The sequence below is a fragment of the Onychostoma macrolepis genome, chromosome 04 (assembly GCF_012432095.1).
Source record: "Onychostoma macrolepis isolate SWU-2019 chromosome 04, ASM1243209v1, whole genome shotgun sequence".
NCBI classification, from domain to species: Eukaryota; Metazoa; Chordata; class Actinopteri; order Cypriniformes; family Cyprinidae; genus Onychostoma; species Onychostoma macrolepis.
The window spans coordinates 14,874,853-14,883,155 of record NC_081158.1 but is presented as its reverse complement, the minus strand read 5'-3'; the positions used below and the strand labels follow the sequence as shown (position 1 = coordinate 14,883,155).

General features: G+C 33.2%; 1 long non-coding RNA gene across 1 annotated transcript in view; it reads right to left on the bottom strand.

Moving 5' to 3' along the window:
• Positions 1-1,615, bottom strand: part of LOC131538667 (uncharacterized) — a 2,732-nt gene extending 1,117 nt beyond the window's left edge. Inside the window, exons 1-2 of the long non-coding RNA XR_009270635.1 lie at positions 1,241-1,615; positions 409-465 (exon numbers count right to left, since the gene is read on the bottom strand). This is a non-coding gene — a long non-coding RNA (uncharacterized LOC131538667). The remainder of the gene's footprint in view (positions 1-408; positions 466-1,240) is intronic.
• Positions 1,616-8,303: the final 6,688 nt, after the last annotated feature.

Genomic DNA, 8,303 nt, shown 5'->3' with positions numbered 1-8,303 from the left:
ATGCAGTAATCATTGGTTTAGTTCATCATGAGTTATACTTTAACTCATGATTATCTGTGCTTTAGTTAAGCAGTATTTAATGCATATTTGTGCACCCATATTGTAAAGTGTTACCGAGAAATGAAAGGAAAGAAGAAACATATCCGCAATCAGAGCGCAGCCAATAGAAAAAGTTAGAAAAGAGAGACAAAGATCAAACCTGACTCCTGAGAGAAACATCACATTAGCGTGGTCTTTTCAGACTTAAAAAAAAAAGTTTTTATTTTTTTTTATTTTAGGTCCTTATTTTAACATGGTAGTACAGATATGAAAGAAAAAGATGTAGGGTGACATAAGCCAGGTTTGAGCTCCAGTCATACGTACAGAAATGCTAGGCTACTTTACCCATAAGGCTGAGTCTCTGAATACTTAAAATTATGAGAAGAGGTCCAATGAGCCATCTTGTAAATGTGGAGTAACTGATCGCTGTAAAATTAAATGTCAGACTTAGTGTCATGTCAATATCATCTGTACAGAACATTAAAGCAATATTAAAAATCTCACACTCGGTTTTTAGTTTGGATTCATTTAGTGTATATTAAAAACATTGATTTGCACTTAACTGTAGCCTTGAGACTTTGAGGAAAAAAAAAAGAAAAAAAAAAGTACTTAACCAGGGCTGGACAGTAATAATAAAATACCCCTCTTGGAGCATATCCTCGAAAAGGATATATGTCATAATTGAAAGTAAAAAGTTGAAATATTGTATATGTAACAATATATTGGACGCATGCACATCTAAAGTGACCTCACTGCTGTCAGGTAGGAAAAAACAAACAAAAAACACTCATTGCTCTTGACTGATTAACTTTTGTAGCGGTAATGATTCATCTATATTTAATTTAAACAGTGAAGAATATGCAATGTTATTACATTTGATTATTCAATTTCTGTACCTGATCACCTACAAACCTAAAGCAGTGTTTAATAAGTATCTTTGTTCTATTTATTTATTGTGCTATTGTTTGTAATTTGTTAATTTGTTTCACTTATATTTACCTTATATTTAACTAGTATCTTAATTTTTGCCATAAGTTTATTTATGAGAATACAAGATAACAAGGATACAAAACAACAATAAAAACAGCCATTATATTTTTGTGGCAGGGCCAGTGAAAATGTTGTCTGGGCAAGAAAAAAAGTATAACATATTATATATACACATATTGTCAGTAATATAATTCATTGTAAAAATACTCACATTAGCCTTTCTCCTAACCAGACCTGGTGCATGTTTAAGGGTCTCTGCAATCTGGCTTTCAGCATCCATGCTAGTAGACCCAGGTTGTGATTTCATTATTGCCCCTAAATGGTTTAAGTAAAGTTTTTAGAGATGAACAAGTATACTTTACATTTGAACAAACAGGTATTCATCCCATTTCTATTGGCAATCATGTAGAATTATGTCACTGTAATGCAATACCTCTTGATATTAAATATATGATAATTGAAAATGCAATAGAACGTATACAATAAAATATATGCAGACACTGTTGATTTTTTTTATACTTATTAGAACTCGATAAACTGAGAGTTCTTCAAGTCTCCTCTTCCCCTTCCTTCCTTTGAGGCTAAAGCGTGACCAAACTTCTGAGGAAGTGATTTTCTCATGATTCGCCGCACTGTCTCTCCATAGTTTGGTCCTCCAATTGTAGAAAGGTATTTAACCTGAATTTAATATAAATGGAATTGTCAAATCCTATGCATACACACAGAATAGTTGAGCTGCAAATAAGAATGTGAAATTCTTAACTGTTTTTTTTTGGAGCTCTTCGTCCACCCTCAGCTTATCCTCAAAGGAGAGCAAGTCAGGTAACTGACCAATAGATGGGATCGGGTTCTCTGGCCCTGTGTCTTCCTCTCTTGTCTGCAGTAGCCGCCGAAGCAAGAGAGAATGCTCTTCCTGTTTTGCAATTACTTTATCCAGTTTTATAAGGACATTTAATTGAAAATCTGTAATATAATATCAGTTTGTAAGAACTTCTGTTGGTTTGATATTTTATATATAAAAAAAACTTATACATAAAGGTTTATATGAAATATAAAACCTCTTAGAAATATTATGGAGTTATTAATATTACTTACTGTTATTTGATGTACAATCTGAAAATCAAGCAAGTAAAAAGAAAAATCAAACACATACAGTACACATACAAAGAATATTAGCTTAAAAGGCTACTCCACTTAAAAATGAGAATCTGTGGTTTGTTAATTATCTTTGTCTTTTATTTAATTTACAAAAGTACAAAGAAAATACTTACAATGCTTTCACTGACCAATTTAAATGCATTTTGTAAAAACAAATTGATTTTAATTTTCACAAATTGATTTTATTGCATTTTACAAAACGTCCCCATTTCAGATTGGATTTGTACATCTGGGATGTCGTGAGATTGAGTAAATAATGGGAAAATTGTAATTTTTGGATGCAGTACCCGATTTAACATTACTTACAATTTTGTCTTTGAGTATCTGTCCAGCTTCCATTGCCACTGGCTGTCCAGGCTGATTCTAGGCAAAAAAAAAAAAGAAGTAAAATTTGTATGCAAAACTTCACAATAGCACTTCATCAATTTTGAGGTTTTCAAAATAGACTCAAAGCCACTAGTGCTCTATCATGATCAAATTTTGCATCAAAGATAAGTAACATACTATGTTGGTGTTGATCCACATTTGAATTATGTTCATGACTCCATTCTTGCATTCTTGGTGCTACAAAAGATACATTATTGTGATTCTCTCATATAAACAATATTTAAATACATCTCTTTTAAGTTTGATAAGACAAATGCTGCTTTCACACATTAAACACGGTAACTGCTGTAAAACCAGTGGCGATCCTAGACTTCTGGGGGCCCTACGCAAAACCGCGTCGGGGATGGGGGGGGGTTGAGTTATGAATGAATGAAACACCTTTGTCTGTGTTCACTCCGTCTTGAATCACGCTCATGGAAATCACTTGAGATACAGTGTCTCTTCCGTTTTTATTAGTCTCGAGCAAGAGACTGTAGGCTATGACATTTTCCAAAAAAAGTTGTATGTATCTTGCCTTCAAATTGATGTGCCATAACCCTATGTCCTTCACTCTGGACATCCCAGTTTGGTGTATTGCAGAAATCTAAAAAGGAATATTTCATTTGTGTTAGTACAATTACATGTTTAATAACTATTCTGTACTGGCTATCAGATACAGCTTTTACATGGCTAGTAGATGGCATTCGGATTATGCCTTTGTAGTGGAAATTGCCAATTCAAATTAATAAACAAACAAACAAACAATACCTAAATGTTGTGGCCTCATTGAATGGGTGCTATCGGCATTGATAGTTGCTCTGTAGCCCCCTGGCATGTTTGGATCATTGAGATAATAAATTACAGGGCTGCAATCATTTTTGGTATATGGTGTATTGTGTAAAACTGCTTATCTTCATTATTATTTATACTTACCACAAAATCCAGCTCTTGGCAAGCTGTCAAGACCTCCACATGTCTGTGATGGCTCAGGTGCTAAAAAAAAAGAAAAGAAAGATTTATATCATAATAATAATACCGTTGTTATATACAAATGACAACAATATTAATTGTTTACTGTAAATAAATGTATATTGGTGTGGCCCAATGGTATACAAATTAAAAAATTAAATTTTCTTGTACTTTCGGATGAGTTCCTTCTTGGTTCCATTGTTCTCGGTGGAGAGGGAAGGGTTGGTATTTTGCTGGTGGCCTGGTGTTGATATTACCTAAAACAATTTTATTAAATTTAAGTTATCATTTAATTACTTTATAAACCAAACAAGATATGTGAATTCATATACATACTGTCTTCAATATCTGTGATATCACTATCTGACTCTAAAAGGCGTAAAGGTGGTCTCTTCAGCCTGGTTAGCCTTTTCTCAGTGATGGAGGAGTCTGAGAGTTCAGGACACGAGGTGATTTGAGCTTTTCTCATGAGCTTATGGGCTGTCATGTAGTCAACTAAAGAAAAAAGTAATTTTTTGAGTTGGCATGAAAGGTACAACAATGTATCAAAGTATCCACCTTATTTTACCCATAAGAGCTGTCGTGGCCATTTGTAAATTTGTAAACAGTACAGCCTGAAAAATAAGCAAATATATGGGACCCTTGTAGCAATAGCCAAAAATACATTGTATGGGTCAAAATTATTGATCTTTCTTTTATGCCAAAAATCATTAGGATATTAAGTAAAGATCAAGTTCCATGAAGATATTTTGAAAATTTCTTACTGTAAATATATCAAAACTTAATTTTTGATTAGTAATATGCATTGCTAAGGACATCTTTTGGACAAATTTAAAGGTGATTTTCTCAATATTTAGATTTTTTTGCACCCTCAGATTCCAGATTTTCAAATAGTTGTATCTCAGACAAATATTGTCAGATCCTAACAAACCATACATCAATGGAAATATTATTTATTCAGCTTCCAGATGATCTCAATTTTGAAAAATTGACCCTTATGACTGGTTTTGTGGTCCAGGGTCATATATAAGCAACTATAAAAAAAAAAAAACTATAAAAAACAAACAAACAAAGATACAAATTTAAATCCATCATCTCAAAAGACAAAATCTGGGTAATATTTGACGTACCTGAGGATTTAAAAACTCTGTGGACTTGTAGTCTGTTCCACTTTATTTTATCAGGCAAAGTCCTTTTTTTTAATAGACTTTGGACATTGTTGGGTGGCCAGTAGCAATAGATGTCCTGAGGAAGAAATTGTATAAATATACATTTAAAAAAAAACTTAAAAGTGAGGATTAGATTTTTCAACACAAAATGTTTAAAAATGTATCTCTTTTATCTACATATTTTGTTTTGGTGTGCAAAATAGGAAGGGTCAGATTATACTCTATTTGCATACATTCATTTTGACATTAATTTGGCAATACATTTTTTAAAAACAATTAGTAAAAACTCCAAACTGATCACCTTTGCAACACCGCTGGTCATATTTCTTTACACATAATCATTGTTTGAAAGCACAAGATGACTGTAATATCAAATGAGATCATTTGGCCACCAAAACACAACAGTATTATTTCCTTTTAATTTAGTACTTTTAACAATCAGTTAATTTAATTAGCAGACGATGCAAGATACATGTTTTGAATCACTCTTGTTACTGAAATAAAGATGTTACAGTAATTCAGGCTACAGTTGACATGTTACAAAATATTTTACATAACTTGCATAATCAACATAAAATCCATGATTTTTGTAATGATCTAGTGACTAAGTTAGGTAATATAAGTGCATTTTCTAATATGGCAACTGTATTACTGAAACTATTTAAAACCATAAACCAGTGAGATTTATGTAGCAAATATGCATATGTCTAGGTCTATACATCTTACCTGGTCTAATTTTTCTTTCCATGCATCAGGAATTACAGCTACACTGTGATCTGAGGTGAATTCCACAACTGAAAACATTCTGAAAGACAAGGTATATGACTATTAAAAAATAAAGTCAGTTGTACATTAATAGAGTTTTTATATAAATGTTACTTACACATGATATGTGTTTTAAAAGATAATTTGTTGATTTCTACTTGTCATAATTGTGAAGAATAGTCAAATAGACTACTCTTTGCCTCTGATCAATCTTGATTGCTCTTTTACACTGACTGACTTTTTCTTTTACAAGGTCATTTTAACAGGATGCCGTATACACAGAGTGTGCCATTTTTAATCGGCATGTCAGACTCACTCTCTGCGTGTGTGTGTGTGTGTGTGTGTGTGTGAGAGAGAGAGAGAAACGCAGAGCGCTTTCCTCAGCCAATAATGCACTCACTGCTCCAGACAGAGTGAAACTTAATCGTTCAGTCAGAGTGTTCAAATGTAGGCAAGTGAAAATGTATCTGTGCTGAAATATATTTTAACAAAAACACTGGCGAGTTAAATTTAACAATTTATTGGCCAATGGCTAATGATATTAGTCAGATTGAACATTAATTTGCGAGTATGCGCTTAGGTCGCTGTCTGTTGTGGTGAAATGTCAATCCCTTTTCATAGCTTCATTATGGCTTATAACTTTTGGCATAATGTTAAAACACTTCATCACATGACCAGAATATGTTTAACGCCTTTTCCTAAATAACAATATCTGAATAGGCCTTCTGAAAGTAATATAATTAACTTAGCATTAACGTTACACCAAACCCGATCGCAAACTACTCGGTATGTGAATTATCAGCTATTCTGTCCACTCAGTTTATTAACAGAACAAATAAATCTCACATTGGACATGAAAATTGTAGGTTTTGTTTGGATATTTACATATCTTATTTATCTAAAAGAGAAATCATAAGCAATACTCACGCATCCTGGCTTGAAGAAGAATAACGGCCCAACGGTCTGTTAAAATTTAAAATGTGCTTCGGAACAGTGACGAGTACATGTAGTACAGTGGTTGTCCAGACAGCCTATAAGCACAACCTTCAGAAATGGTCCAGAACCGTGGTTGAATGGCAACATTGTGACAACACAGTAACAACCTTAACGACACAATGTAGAACCAACAACCTATTAGCCGTGTTGTTACAACATTGCTAAAAGGTTGGCTACGTTGAGGCAACGTTCTGTGTTTGTTGGGAATCTATTCTCAAAGTTGGGTTGGGAGCTGGGTCTATACTACGCAAGCTATGATGACTTTCACCTCGATTTATTTTTAAGAAGCTTCCAAATGGAAATCGGCAAATCATTTCTGTCTCTACGTTACATGGTCGCGCTCTCTGTATCGCGCGCACAGCGGAGTTCCGCCCCGGTTCGCACACACACACAAACAAACGTAAGCGCACACACAAGTGAGCACACTCCCACTCCTATTTGTAAATATTAAGCCGCGAAACGTCTATTTAAATATGACTTCTATGTATCGCTGTGTTAATGTATGGCGCAGACGCACGGGTTTGTTCACTACTCATACAGAAGACCGCGTGACGCTTGCGGCGATATTAACGTCTGTCGTCTCACTAAATGAGGACATAAATACATGAACAACATCTCCAGAACTGCTCTGAGAGTCACTTCATAAACATTCGAGCGTTTCATTTGAGAAAAACTATCCTCACGGCAACCCGTCAAAATAAAAGTTCGGTTTCACTTGAAGACATTGGGCAGAACGTAATAGGCTACTACTACTAAAACTATTAAAACCTTATCTTTAAGGAATAATCATACAATGTCTTCAATGTTATTATTAATATAAAATTCTTGATGACTGCTAGTTGTTTACTTATCTACTTGGCAGAATTCAAATGAGCCATTTTAATCTAGATTCATCTAGATTAATTCCAAAATACAGTGAGATTAATCTAGATTAAAAAATTAATCTATGCCCACCACTAGTATATATGTATATATGTGTATATATATATATATATATATATATATATATATATATATATATATATATATATATATATATATATATCGTTTGGATTTTGGAACAAAGCGAAATTAGGAACTTCGGGAACACTTATTAACTATTAACTACGACTTTTCCCTCAATAAACTCCTAATTTGCTGCTTATTAATAGTTAGTAAGTTAGTTGTTAAGTTTAGGTATTGGGTAGGATTAGGGATGTAGAATAAGGTCGTGTAGAATAAGGCATTAATATGTGCTTAATTACTACGAATAAATGGCTAATATTCTATTAATATGCATTCTAATTAGCATCTAGTTAAGAGACCCTAAAATAAAGAACTTCTTTGCATTAGCTTGTATTTCCGGTTTCCTTTCCAGACGAATGAGCAAAGTGACTACCCTTTAAATTGTTTATCACATCGATTGATGTTTTTACATTTTTCTTTTTTATTCATTTTAATTTTTTTCTGGTTTTGTCTTGGTGTTTTTGTCTTGCTGAAATCATAACCATTTATTAGCACTAAAAAATATATAAATAGCTGCATATTTCCTTTGTGTGTATGTATCTAATTAACCATATTATAGTGACACATTTGTACCTAGAAACCTGACAAAATCTAGGCTGTGTGTGTGTTAGGTTACAGTATTTATAAATAGCTGTATAAAAACAGTACATGTCTATGCAATGTCCCTATTTAGATATACAGTGGTGTGAAAAAGTGTTGGCCCCCTTCCTGATTTTTAATTTTTTTGCATATTTGTCACACTTTAATGTTTCAGATCATCAAAGATAACACAAGTAAACACAACATGAAGTTTTTTATTATGAAGGGAAAACAAAATCCAAACCCACATGGCCCTGTGTGAAGAAG